We start from the raw sequence: 18,257 nt of genomic DNA, 5'->3' as shown, positions 1-18,257 counted from the left end.
AGAGGTTTGCCGAGCACACAAGGAGGCAGAAGTGTTCAGTGATGTTAATGTTGGTATCATAGTCTCAAATCTCTTCAGACTGTCTGAAAAATATCTGGACTAGCCTTAAAAAAAAAGGAGCTCTGAAGATGATTATCAAAGAGCAAAAAATCCTCTCAGTCTCAGTCACCCCTGGAGAGACTATGAACTAAATGTGGTCTTGAGGGGAAACAATAACAAATTTTTAATATAAGGTCTTTTCTTTTAGCAATCCCCAAATGGTGGTTTTGGGTTGACACATTGCTGGTTAGAGCATATACAGTGTTTTCAACAAATTATTCAGTCATGGTGTATTGCAGGATTTTTTTAATATGGAATTAAATATATTTTTAAAAATATGTAATGTCTTAGAGTCACTCTGGAATTGGGATAAAACATGTTTTCTTTATTTAAAATGTAATTTTTATGGATGCATTAGACTTGGAGCCAGAGAAAACATTTTTAACTGCTGAGATTTTACAGCCACTACAGGGTTAGGGAGGAAAGCTAAAAAAAAAAAAAGAAAAAAAAAAAAAAAAAAAATCTGCCTGGCAAATTTTTTAATGCTTCATTTAAAAGAAAAAATAAAGTAACCCTCCCACCTGTACCAGAGTTCATCCAAGCAAAAGAAACACTATTCATTTCACGTCTCCCTGCTGCAGTGAGACCAGAACATGGGACAAATTGTCCTGTGTAGGATAGGAACTGATTCCAGGTGAGTGTTGGGGCTGGTCCTTGCTCAACTGCTGTGGTGAGCCACTGTCTGCTTAAGTCTAAACCTCAGTTTCCTCTGCATAGAGAGACAGWCTCCTTCCTCCTCTATTTACCTATYTYGTTTAAGTAGGTCAGGAAGCCCTCTGGGCTGTCCTTATATSGTGTTTGTCTAATGCCTTGCACATGAGAGCCCTGGTYGATTTGTGCTACGTCGCTCTAGTAAGTCAGAACAGCTGTGTGTGTTGCTGGGTGCTGCGGAAAAACTGTTGGAAATACCTGCTTTTTGATATAGTTCAAGATGATGGATGACATGCTGRGAATCTACTTTTAAAGGTGAAAATGTGATTTGCTTAATTATGTGAATAAAAAGGCATAGTATCTTGATTGTYGCAACAAAGTAATCCCCCTCTCAAAGTAATGTCTTACGCCCAGGAAAGGACCTAACCGAGAAACTGGACTAAAACGCGGAAAGCAAACAGGATCTCCTGAACGTCGGCGTGCTGGGAAGGCACAGGGCCCAACGTGGTGCTCCGCGCACTGTTAAGAGAGAAACACGGGCCAGACGTGTGTGTAGCTTAGTGTCTGGTGAGCCAGAATGAAAGAGGCTTTCTAAATATTTCTATCCACATTTTTTCATGTTTAAGTTCTTGCACATGGAACCTTTATACCTGTGGTGAGAACAGTTCCTACTGACAAAAACACTCAATATTAAAAGGCACAGGAACAGTCATACTTTTTGTTTACACACACAGATTAATCTACTCATGTGACTCCCTTTAGACCATTCTTGATGGGGTACTGTACTCCCTCTCTCATCTCAGGAGCTGCCATGAAGTACTTTACTTTCTTTCACCGTAATTGAGAAGTCTGGTGTCTGCTCCTGCACTATGTCCAGTACAGGGCAGCTAAGATCTGATTTCTGCACATAACTCTTACTGGCACTTTTCTGGAAATGTTAAATGTTCCTGAATTAGGCAGTTTTGATTGTAGCACAAGGGTAAAGGTCATGCTTAAAGTATAATTGTATAGCCCATGGAAGCAAAGAAAATAAGGCYGAAAGGGAGCATGAAAAGCTATCTAATCCATTTCCCTGCTTCATGGGAATCAGTGTTATGCAATACACGCCTGACCCAGCTCTACCTGAAAACAGAACATAATTATTTATAAGGTTGATCAAAATTATTATATCTTTCAATTTTACAGCTAATTTCTGGTGGCATTGCCTACCAGCCCTCAGGATTTGTTTTGTTCTCCTTTTAGTTCTCAGTATGATATTATAGACTATATGCCAAAATCATAGCATAACCTTTTGAAAAAAAATGGAGGCACTCAGCATGTTGGGTGGCAGTCAACTTTGGTTTGATGTTGTTAGTTAGACAGTTATGTGGAAGTTATCAGTCCAYGTGTATCTGCATAGAGAACAGTTATTCTAAGACGTATCTGAGCATTAGTTCAYGATGTGAAATTTTATCATTTGGGRAAAAAAAATAAAGAACCATTGGGGCTGTCTGGTTCAGGGTCAGACCCCATTTTGGATTAGGATGAGAATTAGGTTTAGGATTAGGAGAGGGATGGAGCCTAGAGCTTCAGGTAGAGTGGGACTGCAAAGGGCATGCCAAAGGAAGTGCAGGGCTGCACCATGATTGCTCCTATGACAACTTATGCCTCTGAACCTCAGATGAGACTGGCAGGTTCAGGGTCAGGCTCTGCTTGAGATTAGGCTGAGGGTTAGGGGTAGAGGCTCTCTGCTAATCCTAACCCTAACCCTTACCGTAATTCTAAAGCTAATCTGAGGTGGGAGCTGACCCTGAACCCCTCCACCTGCGGCTCTAAGTGTCATCCCTCTCCTAACTCAACCTCTAACCCAAATCCTAAAGCTAATCTCAGGCTTGCTACCCTTGTTAATCTTGTCTACTCAGCTGTTTTTTAGAATTTTTCTTGCGTGGTCAAGAATTCCTCATCRCTAGACTACTTAGCCTCCAAAGTAAGAGAAAAGTGAAAACAAATGACAACAAGCACTGGGCTGTGATGGGAGTGATGGAAAAAAAAGGGTCCTCTGACTATGTCAGCACATAGTACTATGTCTAGTACTTGAAGCCAGGATTATATATCAAAGATTGTTTTGTATGGGCTTTGAAGAGTTGTTCTGAAGAAATGCTTTAGGAGACACATTAGCTGCCAAACAAACGCATCTAGGGATCCCTAGGGACTCACACCATTAAAGTTTCAGAGCCAGACAACTGAAATAAGGGGAGTGGCTACATGTATAGTTTGAGCTAAAAAGACAGATAATTTAAGGAAAGAGAAGAAGAAAAGGTGAGAGAGAGGAGAGGGACACATTGTGATTAAAATCATAGGAAGTGATGGCATATAGAAAGACAAGAGGTATTGCAAAGATTTACTGAGAGACTGGAGATGACCAGAACAACTGGAGGTGAATGCTTTTCCCCGTAGAATTTTTAGAGAAAGAGGAGAAGAGAATGAGATTTGTTCTGTGAGCGCCAGGGAAGATGAGAGAGAGATAGGTTACACTCGCTATGTGACTCCTGCTGTGACTGAAGATTTGCTACAAAAACTGGACCCAGGACCTACAGGAAATGGAAAGGAATGGCAGGAAGATGCTGTAAGTAGTTCTCAAGAAAAAATATCTAAATTTATAGTCAATAGCAGGGGAGGAAAGAAGGGAAACAGTACTTACAAAGCAACATCAGTGGAAAGACAAGGGCAATGTACTTTGGGGGCTACATATGAACGTTATCTCCTTTGCAGTTTAAGTGCCAGAACTACTCAGCTTTGCTTCATGGTTCTCACACCTATTCTGCTCATGAGACAACACTTTAATATCACCAGATGTAATCCAGATGGTACATATTAATTTATATGTGGATGCTGGAGAATACATATATGCTTTCCATTTGAAGTCTTTTAAGTATGATTTTTATATTCATTTGAAAATTGTTCATTTTTATTTGTGCCATAAGGCAGCCAAAATACAGCTCCCAGGTGAATGAACATTTATCTGTTCTATCCTGAATGATTCCAGGTTTCTCTGAGACCACTTTTGAAGGTGTATGCTCATTTCATTTCAGAAATGATTCTCACTGGCTAAACAACAACGTGTTACTGTCAAACGTCCGTTACTATGCTGAACGGAAATGCCGGGGAGATAAATTTAGAACATCTTTCATCTCATTTTCAATATTAACAACTGTTCCATAGACTTGCCAGCAGACCCAAGTGTGTGACAAAGTAGAAAGCCTTGATTTAATCATTTAATTATTTTTCTGTGTCAAACTTGATTTAATAAGTAACGGTAATTAGAGTCGGACTTGATCTTCAGATAATCAAGCAATCCAGCCCACCTGACAGAACAGGAAAAATAGATCAGGTGGTGTTTGCCATAGTAATGTATGCTACATAAAAACCTGTATTTCCATGGGATTTGGAAACACTGAGAAAAGGCAAAGAAAAAAAGATAGTACATAAAATTTACAGGTAGAATATCAAGATAGTATTAAAACACAAACTATGTCTCTCAGCAGCTCCCAGACCACTTCCATCCCTTCACCCTATTTCTGGCCTTCTGGTCCCACTCTAAAGAGGGTGGAGTTTCTGCAGCTGTATTTTCTAGGCTTATAATTGGAATCCTAAGTGCTGTCTTTCTGCCAGTGATGGACAATCCATCTTAGATAGCTACCTGAGTATCAGAAGTAAGCATATATATATATACATATACATATATATATATATATATAGAGAGAGAGAGAGAGAGAGAGATTCTTCTCCTAAGCACTTCTCTACATGCTAGTCCATTATTATTTTTGCTGTATAGAAGTGAAATATTCGGAAATGAAAAGTTATTTACCTCAGTCACATCCAAAAGAGCCAGAAAGTAAGCTCAAGATCTGAGCTTAGTGCCCTTATATACAACTGAAAATAGCATTTCTGGGCTAGTATAGCCAATCTTTGTGATAATAGGCATTATTCCATGACACTGAAGAAAACCTTTCCTTGGGAAGTCCACATTTCCAGAAGCAGATAAGACTGTTGGGGTGGCAGGGGTGGGAGATGGTCCTCTGTGTGTGTGTCTGAAGTGTTTAGCATTGGATGCTCATCCCACCTGACCTCAACAGCTTCCTTCTCAAAGTCCCTCCATCTTCAGACCTACCCCCTTCCTTTCCTCCTGGCCATTCAGAGTTGTTTCACACCTACTAGCTCCTCTTCCCCAACAGGTACATGCTTACCACAACCGGCACTTGTTCTCTTTTCATGATTTGTAGCTGCAAATTTCTGCTCTTATTTCAGGCAATATTAGAAATAATGAATGACATTCAAAAATGATTAGCTGTGTATGTGGATAGCATGGGTTACCATCGTTATGTTAGAATAAATATTGAAATGGCAGGCCAGCCTTCATATTTTAGGACAGAAAACAACCACCAACTCTAGAGCTTAGGTGGAAGCTTCTCCTGTACATACTGTTCTATCTTTATCTACACACTTTGAATTATTTACTTTTGGCTGCTGTCAGGAGATAGTCACTATATTAGATGGATTGTTGGTCTGACTAGATTAAAACTGTGCCTTTATTCCATCGTACCTGTCCCCTAAGTCATCTCCTACTGAAACTGTATTTAGCCATCTCCCCGTGAGTCTCCCACTAATTCCAATTGCTACTCTCTGAGCTCCTTCCAGTTTGTGATATAATATTTACAGCAATCTTGTGGAAATACCACAGTCCGGTAAAATATTTCAGGTATATTCATCAGACACAACCACACCTGAAAAAAGTACCAAGGGAATCCCTAGCAATAGAAGATTAATGTTTATAGAAAAGCACAGYAAGGCATCTTGCAGTAGCTATGGTGCACATTTTCCAGCAATCACTGTCCAATGCTTTGGAAATAAATACTCTAGTGTTATKCTGGTGTCTTGGCATTTTCTCACAGCAGAGACCGTTCGCCTGTGCCAGGGTTCTGTTCCGCTGACAATGTCYCTTAATTGCCTTGTTTAAATAAAAAAGACAAAATAATTAAGAGATAAAGTCAAAAAGATAGAATATTAGTTATAAGGGTACTTGATCCCTCTTCCATGCTAACTTCACTATCGAAAGCAGCCCCCTTGTCTCTTTGTACCTCCATTAAATCTCATAGAATTTGTTTGAGGTTTGAAAGACACATTTGATCCTTGCTATTTGTCTGGATTAATCACTGAAAATCGACAAATCTGGAAGAAGAGCTCAGGATTAGAAATCTGAGCTGGTAAAGCAATTAAAATGTTTTGGAAATGTAGAGGACAGTACCTACAGTGCAAAAGAGAGAGTTTATGTGTAGGGAACAACCCAGAGGGAGCGAGCAATCTGTCTGCTCCTTCTGAGGTCCAGCAGCCCTGCACTGGCAAGCCTGAGTTATTTCTGCCTCTAACCAAAACTGTTCGGCCGTGCAGCCTCGTTAAAGGGCTGGCCCAGATAGATGCCTTCCTACTAATGACAGCTGCTGTTGCACGAAGTTTTTTTTTGTGTATCTTCCCTTACCTTGCTATTCACCTATTCTGAAGGTCAATCAAAAGACTGCAGCCACCCTTTGAGTAATGTTAGGCAAAAATTAACTGAAGCTATTCATACCTAAGGCTAAGCAATTTTAAAGTGGATTCATACACTTGGGGCAATAAAAAATAGATCAGTAGTCCTTTTCATTCACTACYTTGTTTCCTGAACAGTGTCGGACAGATGAAGATGCAGATCCTGAAAGATTCAACATATGGAAGAAGTTCTGGAGTATTTTTTCTGACTCTGCTTACTAAGAAGCATTGAAGAGCATGGACTGATCGATCTTAATGCTTATCTGGGAGTTTTGATCTATTTTGGTACTTAATTGTATATATAGGTGACAGAGACCAGTTCTTCACATGATGATGACATTGTACATTTCACTGTCTGTGTCAGAACAGGTTATTCTGGCAGAAACACATGCTGAATATATGAACTTCTGCTGAGGAAAGAGTGGTAGTGAAAGTAAAGAGAAGCCCTTTTGAACTTCTTTGAAGTTCTTTTTCTCTCTCCTGGCTTCCAGCTTGGCTGTACACTGCCTCAAAGACTAAAGCAGTATCATAAGAGATTTGCTTCCAATTGTCTCAGTCCAAACCTCTTTCCTGGTGGTTATTGATATTGATCTGACAAGCTATATCCGAGGATTTCAGGGTCTTCTTAAAACAAGAAATAAAGTTTCTTAAAACTGTTCAGGTAAGCTGAATGTAAAAAGGCTTCAAGCCTTTACGGAGCCTTCAAGCTTGATTCAGTGCCTACCCTGGAACTGGCTACACTTTATCAAGAAAATTTTAATACTAGGAATAAAGAGTGAATTTGCAAGACAGAAGTGCAGTGTTTGCTGCACAGTTGTGCCTGCCTGTTTCCTACACGGCAGAGTTGAATACTCAAATGTGCAACACGGGAACAGAATGAACAGCAGTCTTGCTTCATACTGCTTTCTTCAGTCACTGCAAAGAGCTTCACAGACAACCAAATGAAAGATCAATTCTGGAAAGGTGGGGAAAATGGAGAAGATTGCTGCTGATGTAGTGATCTACCAAGTCATACATATTTCTCAACTGTTTCAAGTTGTATAACATGGCTTGTGCGAGGTTGGCTTGGGGCAGGTTGGAGAATGACTGCTGGCTTTGGAATACTTTTAGTAAAGACCAAAGTTCTTAGATAGTGCTAAAAAGACCTTAGGAAATTCTATAGGTCTTTTGTGCTTTGACTTTGATTTTGTTATTTGTCATTGTCTTCAAGGTTATAAGCTAAACAGGCAGACTGACGGGCAGGTAGCTCTTGAAGGTCTGTGCTTGTGCTAGAGAGGTAAATAAAACTGCAGCTTAAGGAAGAATGTATTATGTTATGTGTCCGTATAGCAGACCAAGAAACTGATTTAATGAGATTAAGGGATATGATCAACTCAGCACAACAATTCAGTGGCAGAGCCAAACCTGAAACCTGAAACCTGTATCCTCCGACCCTAAGGCCAACACACTCTTAGTATAGCATGTTTAGACTTTTCCTACAAAGATAGTAATTAGGATGCCCATTTCAGCCGCATTGGCTAGAGGGAAACGATGATACGTGGTATGTGGATCACTGATATATACATATATATGATACATAGATGTCTGTGTGAGATGCAAACTGAAAAGGCAGAGAACTTTTACGAAAATGCAGTGTTATAGTGTACTACTATGCTGCCAACACCTGAACTGCTTTCACAAAAGACCCTGCTAGACAAATACCTATTTCTATGATTTTTATAATAAGAAAGGTGGTTTTGTCATTTCATATTCATATATTTGATTCCAGCTTGCATTCCGCAGTTGTTTAGAGGCAAAGACATGGGTTCATTTTATTCACAGGAACTTACAATGCTCCTGTCCTCCAGGAAATCTCCTGGAATAATCCAGGTATTGAGTTTTAAAATAAGTATTGAGCATCTGATCAATTAACTGTGCCATTATTAGAAAGAAACAAAGAAAAGACAAATAAAATGGAAGCCTATTTGCATCTGATTTACATTATCCTCATGAGCATTGATTCCATTTTTATTTCATTCCTAATACTATTCAGATTGCAGACTGTAACCTTGCTGCACATTTACAGCTGAGTTTCATTGTTTGTTTAATCATCTCAGGTGTTGCTGAAATAGGGAACACTGCTGCYTGAAAGATTTCCCCCGGGGTTTGTGGAAGTTGTATGTATCCTGAGGTTGGAGGAAGGGATCTTCAGATACATTCTGGTAGCTCAGTTCTGAATTCTGATGTTTATCTGTTAAAAAATCATGTGGGCCATCCTGTGTCAGGTCCACCAGTGCCTTTTAGTCAGCAATTCATCTTCAAAATTGCTACTTATCTCTTTTTTTTTCTCCTTCCCTGAACCATTGTTTCAGCTTAAATATTTGCAGAAATACACTTTTGTCTCTCCTTCTTTCTTCTTATAAACAGGAACAAACATACAGGATCAACACTGCAGATATACTTTAACCTGAGAGACGATGTCAGTGATTTTGGTGGTGAGTTATGAAATCTATGTGGTAAGCTCACAGCACAGCTGTTCTTTGAGAAACATAAGTAACTGGAATATATTGGTCAGGGACTATTTTTTCTTTCTGTTTCCTTGATCATTACTTGCTATGGTTCAGAGAGCCAAAAAGTTAACAGTCTCAGGCAATAAAGAGTGTTATCCAGATATTCCTACACAGCAGGAAGTCCTTACCTTTACAGCTATAGCCTCGTAGCTTCAGCACCAATACTTGATAGGCAAAATGACATGATGAGATGCAAATATATTTTCAAGTGTATTTCTATTTACTTCCTGGTTGAGCAAAATTTTCATAATGAGGCTTCTGGAACAAATACTTACGATTAAAATCTGAAATTTTGGATATATAATATTTTATAATATTTGTTTAATATCTACTGTGTCTGCAAGCATCCCTGACTCTAAAAACACTTATTGTTGAATATTTACTGAAAGCAAACACAAAAAGCATTATCACATTCTAGGTTAATTTGTTTAAAAAATTAAACAAATAGCAGTGAAAAATGCTTTGAAATCTTTGCTCAACTGTACTCTGTTCTTATTGATATACAAGAATACCACACTTAGGAGTTCTGATTTTAAGTTTCCATTCTAGTTCTTCAAGTCAGTTTTTTTCCTCTGTTTTTGACAAGCAAAATTGTGCCAAGACAGAGCCTCTCATATCCTTATGTGATGGCACGTTAATGAACAACTGAATGAATAAATAAAAATGTAAAAAAATTCTCCTTAGGCTACAAATTTGCTGATTTTAATATTAAAARTGAGGGTTAAGTGCGATGTGACAGAAACTGTACTAGCTGTTGTAAAAGGAGCTGCTCATTTTGATCAACAGCAAAACATTTGCTTTTGAATCTTGAGACTCCAGTCCCAGTTGGAGCAGCAACCTTTCCCCTATAATTAATTTTTGTGTGCTGTAGTCCATTAGAGTAGAGAGTGACAGCCTCTGGACACAGATTACTGTCTTATGTATGGCCCAAAGGAACATTATGGTCTTAATTAAAGGTGGATCAGTATGTCAGCCTCTGCAATAGTTTAAGCATTTTTAACACTGTGTCAGTATCTAACCACCTTAAAAGAATTCTGGTAGCAAGCAAACTAAGTAATTTAAAGGCAGCTCATGTTCTCTGTAAGTTTTGCAGGACTGCTATTGGGAATACTTGATAATTTATGAAGGCTTACACCACCAAATTAATTACATTTTCCTGATGCCACATGTCTTTTTCATACAAGCTAGCTCTGAATTATAAGTGACAATATTGTCCTTGTTCATTCCTTCAGTATAGGAGATAGCTTACTAATAACAGTAGTAGAATTCAGTTGCTGTATTTTAGATGTGTCATTTATTGTAGCATCACTAGAGTTAAGGTGATGCGTGCTCCTCTAACATAAACCCTGATTTCAGCTGTACATATTACTGAATCTCAATTCTGAGCCTTCAGTGTGGAATTTATTTGAGAGCATTTTATTACACGRTTCTGGAGAAAAAAAAAGTTTGCAGGAGGTACAAAGCCCCATCCTCTACTGTTTTATGYGGGAAAGAGGTTATATTACATATCTCTATTCTGACAAACAGCTGACTCCCAGAGGCCCTTACCATAGATAGCTCTTTGTTTTCTGTGGGCATCCTCTGAGGTCCTACAGTCTTGAACAGTTTGGGTTTTGCATAGCAGATATTTTCTGGAAAGTCTGAGAAACTCTCCTACTAAGGTTAGCTTAGAGACAATATATATTAAACTGTTTTGAATAAATGTTCTGTAAAAAGAGCAAAAGCCTGACTGAGCAATCAAATGGTTTCATTATTAAGGAGAGAAATAAATGGCATATTTATTTTGTTAGCCAAGATTTTAGAATATTGAAATTTCATTTTGGGTCCCCTCCCTATATGTTTTTCTCTGATTATTATAAAAATGATAACAGAGAATTTAGAGCTGATTTTGAAATCCTTTTCAAGAGTACCATGAAGCATACCCACACAGTATGCAATTACTTAAAAAGAAGAAAAATTGGATTGTAGATTACATTCCAAAAAAATTGAAGGAAGAGAATTTTTCGCTGTAAACCTCACTTCTCTGCAGKTCTTCTGAGTTATGAAGTTTAGTTTATGAAAGATACTTTGCTTTTGTGAAGAATCAGCAGATAGAGTGGGAGAGTACAATTTGAGACCYGCCCTGACAGATAAAGAAAAGCTACTTCCATCTAGCAAAGAGCAGAAGAAAAGTARAAACTCACTCCTGTCACCATCCATTTAAATAAATCATGAATTTCAAAACTTSTTGAATTGTGTAAATAACGTTATTCTAAACCAATTTATTTTATTCTCCAAACAAACAAATCTGACACAGCCCAGATCAAAATATAAAATGAAATAAGTAAAATTAAATGCAAATAGGCTCCCTTAGTGTAACACCAAGGACTAGATCTTGCAATCTATTAGTGCACGCAATTTATTTTGATGTTATGCCTTTTGGGGAGTAGGCTCCAAAACAGAAAATCCCAAAGCTAATCACAATGTGGTTAGTTTCTATTTTCAATTGTCATTGTTGAATGGCCCCAATGGTTGTATAAATCACARTTCTTAGGAATTTGTAATAATGTCCTTAATACCATTAGTTGGCTTCGCTTAGATCGTATGGGCAAGTGTTTTCAGGATCTGGRCCTGAAAGTTTATTATTTTACTATTTGAGCTATTACAGCTATTAGTTTTTCAAATTTTCATCATGCCCAACATTCTTTCCTTCAGTGCCTGCTGAGGTCAACTTTGAAAGGCAGGCAGGTCCTCTTTTGGCATTTTATCTTGGAGGAAGATGGCAAGTTCTTGTGGAGACAGAGAGAAGTGGGAGTAGGAAGAATAGATGATTTGAGGAATGAATCAGGAATGAGGAAAAATTTGCTGGGAKGACAGGCATGGGATTTGGTCATCTTGGAGATGGACCATTGTCCATCTAGGAAGATAAGCCAAGAAGRAGAGAGCAAATCAACAGTAGAGAAATGGATCAGGAACATGAGAGATCTACCCGAAATATTTTGTCAAAACTACACTGGAATGGAGGAACCAAATATCATGTTTGATGACTAGCAGTGTGGTAAATATCGTGTTTGAAGATTAGCAGTGTGGACCAGAAGTAAGAAAGAGGCAAATGAGAGACAGCAAAGAGTGGAGAAAATCAAACCCATGTACTGGTRGGGAACAGAGAATGATGGAAGGTAGGAAAAGCGGGGAACAGAGAGGATGACTTTAGTTCATTGATGCAAATAAATTGATGTTCACAGAAAGGCCAAGATGCAGAGCACTGATGGCTGATGCTGAGAGACTAGTTGAACACATGGTTGAACACAATGGTAAGGAGAGATACTGAAGAGGACTATTCTTGAGAGATGCAAAATTGAATGAATGGGCTTCTCTTGGTACAACAGCTGTACCAAAAACGCAAATCAAATACAGATAAAACAAGAAGTTAAAAGTCTTTCAGCTGAGGTCACCAAGAATAAGTGTAAAGGGTTATAAGGAAAATTGAAAATGGTTAGGGAGGAGTTAGCTGATGAATCAGCGGCAGTAATACAAAAGAGAAATCGGATATTGCATAATTCTGGAGGTGAGGGAACTGGTAAAAGATATAGCCCATATGGCTGTGGCTGGAATTGGTTGCCATGTGAATGGGGAAAAATCAGCCTGCTTGCTCGCTATATGCTGCCACGTGGTGTGACCTAAAGCAATTGATCCACAGCAGGAAGCGTTATGATGGAGTCTTGCATCCTTTTGATCTCCTGTTAAATTCTTGCTTACTCCAGGGTAATAGATGTAGAAGAGGGTGGTGGAGAACACTGAAAAGGTGGGTTCAGGCAAAGAAATCGAGACTTTTGTGAGAATCAGTAACTTGGAAGAATGAGACTGCAAGAGAAAAGGAAATGAGGAAAGGGGATCATCAGGTTAGGAATAATGATGTGAAAGACAACAATGAGGGAAGAAGAGGTAAAGAGGATGGAGATGTTAGGATCAAGTCCAGGAGGAGAAAAGGTGCAGGTGCTGGATTATGATTTTGTCTTAATGTAAAGAGCAATAACACTGGGAGGGAAGGGGGAGGAAGACTCCACTATAGATAGCAGGAACATGATAAAACTGTAATAAATGAGGTAATGGAGCTGTAGGATGAGGAGAACAAATATGAGAAGGACAGTGTTCTGCTAAAAAGGAACAAGAGTCAAAAAGGCCTAGTTCAACACAACTCACTGAAAGTWCAACAAAGAAAAGCTGAAAAGAATACTGTGAAAGCAAGATGCATAAATATACCTTCTTTGCAATGTGGAGAGGATCTGGCATCCTCTTGCTAGAGAAGAGTGAAAATGCTCCTGGATAATGACAGTACAGGATCAGTTCAGGAGATAGAATAAAGGAGTTAGCAGCTCTCCAGCATTTGGACTTAGCACTTCTCTCAGTGAAGTCTTCTGCTTGGTTATTTTCCTTTCTACTGCATTGTGGAGCCATGTTTCCCTCCTAAGTTATATCGGTGATATGTGTTTTGAAGGTCAGGCTTCCAACATTAGTGATTCTGCAGAATAGACCATGCTGAACTAATAGTGAATTACATTTTCTGCTGCATTTAGTCTTCAGCTSTGAATAACGTTTGGTCATCTTCACATTATGTTAAGTACAGTGGATGCTGAAGGCCTTCCAGGTAACAACATCTGGACGTGCTACTTTGCAGTACAAAAAATGCCTGAAGGAACTAAGCCTCAAGTAGTTCAGCATCTGTTTCAAGTTGTTTCAAGAGATGGTATACTCCTTGCAGGATTGCCCATGAAGAGCTCTTGTACGAGATTTGACAGCAACAACATTTTTGGGGGGATTTTCTGTAGTATGCAGTTAGAAATATATTCTTTTTAGAGTTTGTTTGCTCTTCAAAATTTAAATTTCTCTGAATGTGCTTGCTGAAAACTGTATTCTCTGAACATCAACAATTCTCTAAATATTTGTAAGGACAAAGGTATTCAACTGCCCTTCAGCCAGCCATGACTGCTCAGTTGGAATGATCCTGAATATGTTTTGTCCCCATTTCTGCTTAATGGTAATTTAAATCAGCCCATCCAGGAGTCTGGCGTCCATTCTGACCCTCTGCCTTCCCACAGCAACAATAGCTTTGGATTTCTCTTTATCATGAATAGCAAAATTCTCTGCAACAGTTGCACAGCAGTAAAGAATTCACATCAAAATATTTTCTAGAAGACAGAGGACATTTGCTTTCTGACTGAAAATGAGATTTTCCATCTTGTGTTCTCCATTGAAATGGTGGCTTATGAGCCATCCTGAAATTTAACAAATTGGGAAAGCACCAGTTAAATATTATTGTAAGTTTTTAGTGATTCAAATATAAATTGACAACAAATGGTTACCCTAGGCCAGGGGGGAYAGATATTATCTAGGAACCACAAGATGCTTCTGCTGTAATTAGACCAGTTGTAGTCTAGTTCGGACCAATAAACAAGAAAACACTTTTCCTTCTCTCCTAGGGAGAGAGTGGAAAATGACTCAGCATGAATTAGTTACTCTGTTGTTCCCCAACACATTTATTGCACTGTGCATTTTGTTCTCAAAGCGTCAGGATGACAGACAGAATCACTTCCTCTTGTTGTACCTCCTCCAGTACTTCTGACAGTTAGGCAACTGTGTGTTGTGGGTGCAGTTTATATGATTTTTAGAAAGGAATTGTCTGCAGTAGATTAATTTAGGGAAGAAAATAATGTAAAGCCCCTGATAACTGTATATGCAGATAGAACAGCGCAGCCAAGTCTGCACATAGCCAGGAGAGGTGACCATAACTTTAAAGGTTGAAATATCCTCCACTTGTAATCATTTGAATGGGAAGGTCAAACAGTGGGATATTTGCCAGTCATGTTAGGTGTGTGAATAATTCTGTCAGGTCTATCCACTTTCATTGCAGCTCTCCTTAGAGCTACTTGGTATGTGGGATCCAGGGCTTATCTCTAAGAAAACAAATTGTTGCTGACTTTGTAGCAAAAGTCTCCATGCCGCCACCTTAAAGGTCTTCTGATGCATCTTACTGGGGAAGCCTAAAAGGTGATTGCCCTTAGCTCCCTCTGCTGAGTTTATATTCCTCCTGCCATTGCCCCTGTCCCCTGGGCTGCAGTGATGGATAGTCAGGGGTCCACACAAACAAGGGTCTGCTGAACTGGTTTAAAAATCCCCCCGATCCYTTGTTACAGTTTTCCTCTGCCCTATGGCAGGAGAGGACATTCCCAGGCTTCAGGTGTCACAGTTCCCTGCAGCCTGTTTGCCAAGAYGCTCAATAAAGGTAACATTGTGCTGTGGCTGCAGACCAGAAATGAGGGCTTTTGTTGGCACACATTCCTTTCTGCTGTCTCTGCTACAAGACGATAACTGCTGGGAGATGACAGTGAGAATCTAGAAGYTCACCGTGTCCCAGAAAATGTCCTGGAAAATCCCCCACAGGATCTCTTGTCAGAGCCTTTGCACTGTGCCACCCTCATTAATTTGCTTGTACTCCTTGTCTAGTCAATGTGAAACTGCTGAATGAAAGGGACATCTTTTATGGTAATAATAACATTAATCTCTCTTGGACTATGACTTCATTTATGTGTCTATTAGCAAAAAGTGACAGCAAAAAAAAGTGTATGTGAGAGCACCTTGAACAGATCCATAGAAAGGATGTTGTTATTGCAGTGACCTCTTGCTGGCTGCAATGAAAGAAGATAAACTATACTGAGAAATAGCATGGATATGTCCACATTAACCATGAGGGAGTCAGCTGGGACAAATAAGAAGAATCAGGTCTCGTCCTGGAATGCAAATGGAGTTGTTTTGAGTGTACACACACACACACACACACACACACACACACACACACACACACACACACACAGAGGGTGTACTGCTAAAGCACTATGAAACACAGTTCTTGAAGTGTTATATAACCTATCTGGAAGCAGAGTGAACTAGATATGTTGTCAGATAGTCTGGATGCATGAATACGTTCCTGTTTTATCACACCAAAGACTGATATAGAGTTTATTGCGCGYRCACACACACACACACACACAGTGCACCCAGTTGGTTTGCTCTGTAGACTTCCACAAACATTTGGATTTATGTTGCCTCCTGTACCACTCCGTTGTTGTTGATTGGGCTTATGACAGGTGCTAAAGGATGTGGTTTGGTTTTGGTGGGTCTACCTCAACACTGTATTATGAGAACTTCTAAGTGGGATCATCATCCTTTCAAAGTCTAGTGTGTCATCTGTGCCTTAGAGATATGCTGGAATGGTGATGGAGGTATTATAYAGTTTGATAATGCCTTTATGATAAACTGATGGTGGTTGTTTGGTCTCTTGGCTCCTGTGGTTACTTTTTAAGTTAAATTTGTGTGGCATAGATTACTGCTGGCTGAATATCTCCTGCACGAAGTTCTAATCCCAATAGCCTTAAATAAAAAAAAAATGATTTTAGAAAGGAAGAACAAGGATTCCTCAAACGTCTGTTTTGTGGTACCTCATTTCCCTTAAATTCATACTAAAGTGAGGTTGACCGCTCATGAATATCTCCAGTGATAATGAATTTAAAACATTTCACAAATCTTTGCCTAAATGAAAAACTGTCATTCCACTAATTGTTTTCTGTAACATTTTATCCCACAATTTGTAATCAGTTTATCCAAAAGGCCACTGCCAAACTGCAGTGTAAATAACAAGTCTGTATGTAGTTCTACCATGCCTATCATCAGTGGGAAAGGGGCGTTCARGAAAAAAGGTGAATGCCAGTATCAGTGAATATTCCTTGTAAATATTTCAACATGAGAAACTAAGGGCACAGCAACTTTCCTGAGAATCCCCTGACATGTTTTAAAAAGATTTGTCCTGTTTATTATTTCAGATTGCTGGGCTGAAGCAAAGGATGAAGAGTGCCATTCACTTTCTCTTCTTCCTGCAGAGAATAGACTCGTAAGGTTAAAGATGAAGAACTGGGATTGTCTCCTTGACAAGRTGGGGGAAGTGGGAGTAAAGCAAGATCTAGTTGTGCACATTAGCGTGTGGACCAGCCCAGCGCCAAGAGCACTTCTGCAGCGTAGTCTTGCAGCGTTGCCCTTGGAGGACGGTGCAGAGATTGCTGACATGTCTTAGTATTCTCTACTGTGGGACTGTCACCAAGGAGYTCCTTATTTCTAGTTACTTAGTTTACTCCTTCATAAAATAATTATTTGAATGTTCAAGCACAATCAACTGTATACTCTGGCAATGAAGAGCCCCATGGGCGGGGGTTAGGGGTGTCACTGATGTGTTCTAGCATGCATGGGGTTAGTGGCCACAGAGCTGCTTGGGTTTTGAAGGGAAATGCAACATAGCTGTCAGGTGGATGAAGATCTACCTGTGCTCTGTGGTCTTTTCTACCCCTTCATTGACTCAGTCCTTCTCCATCTATCATAATTTTTTCCGTAATAACACTCAACACCTCCTCTAGCCATCACACACATGCTAGAATTAGCATGTCAGAATAAAAAGGCTAGAAAGATGCTGTTCACATGGCAGTGCAAACTTACCTTCAACATCAACTGTTGACAAAGATTATTGTCATTTCAGAATTATTTATTACTGTTACAAGTCTTCTGGAAGGCTCACTGTTATACAAGTCTTCTTTTATGAGTGGCTCTCATCTTCACTTCTCCTCTGCACTTGGACAGAAGGTTTTCTTTCTCTTGCTTGAGGTGAGGTCAGACAGGAAAAGAACTTGGGTGGCCAAGTCACAGGTGGTGAAAGAGCTGGGAAAGGTCTCCAGATGGCTGACATAAGATTTCCTAGAACATAGCCCAAAACTTCATCTTTTCTTTAAACCTAAATGTTTGTATGTGTTACCAAACCATCATGTAAAACTATATAAATGTTTTCACATGTACTGCAGATTAACTGTAGTGCTTATGATGATAATTGAAACCACAAACACAATATATTGTGAAAAATACCACATGCACATTTAATTATAATTCAAATTTCCAGTCATGCAATCAGAGAAAGGAATTACTGAGTGCCTCTTGAAAGTTTTGTTTGTTTGTTTGTTTTCAGCAAATCATAGGAGATGATGAGTATCTTGCAGAACTAGACCCCCTAATTTGTAGAATTTGGCTGAGATTTTTCATTATTTATAGTTTAGATCTGGAATTTTTTAAACTTCTTTTTTGAAATGAAAGGAAAAGAGAGAGTTTCAATGTGATTGTTACATATTATTCTAGAACAAATATATAGGGGAAAAAACTTTAATTTTAATTTTTGAATTTTTCAAACCATTAAAAATGTGTTAATTTGCAGGGGCAAGAGGTGAAGAGTTTTACAAAAGTATATTTTCTTTTAAGYTTTTAATTCTATTTATTTGATGTTTACAGCATCAAGACAAATATTTCTGAATATTGTTTTAAGTATCT

The sequence above is a fragment of the Rhea americana genome, unplaced genomic scaffold, assembly GCF_003343005.1.
Source record: "Rhea americana isolate MKP2758 unplaced genomic scaffold, rheAme1 scaffold_0, whole genome shotgun sequence".
In the NCBI taxonomy this organism is placed as follows: Eukaryota; Metazoa; Chordata; class Aves; order Rheiformes; family Rheidae; genus Rhea; species Rhea americana.
Note: the sequence above shows the minus strand (reverse complement) of the source record.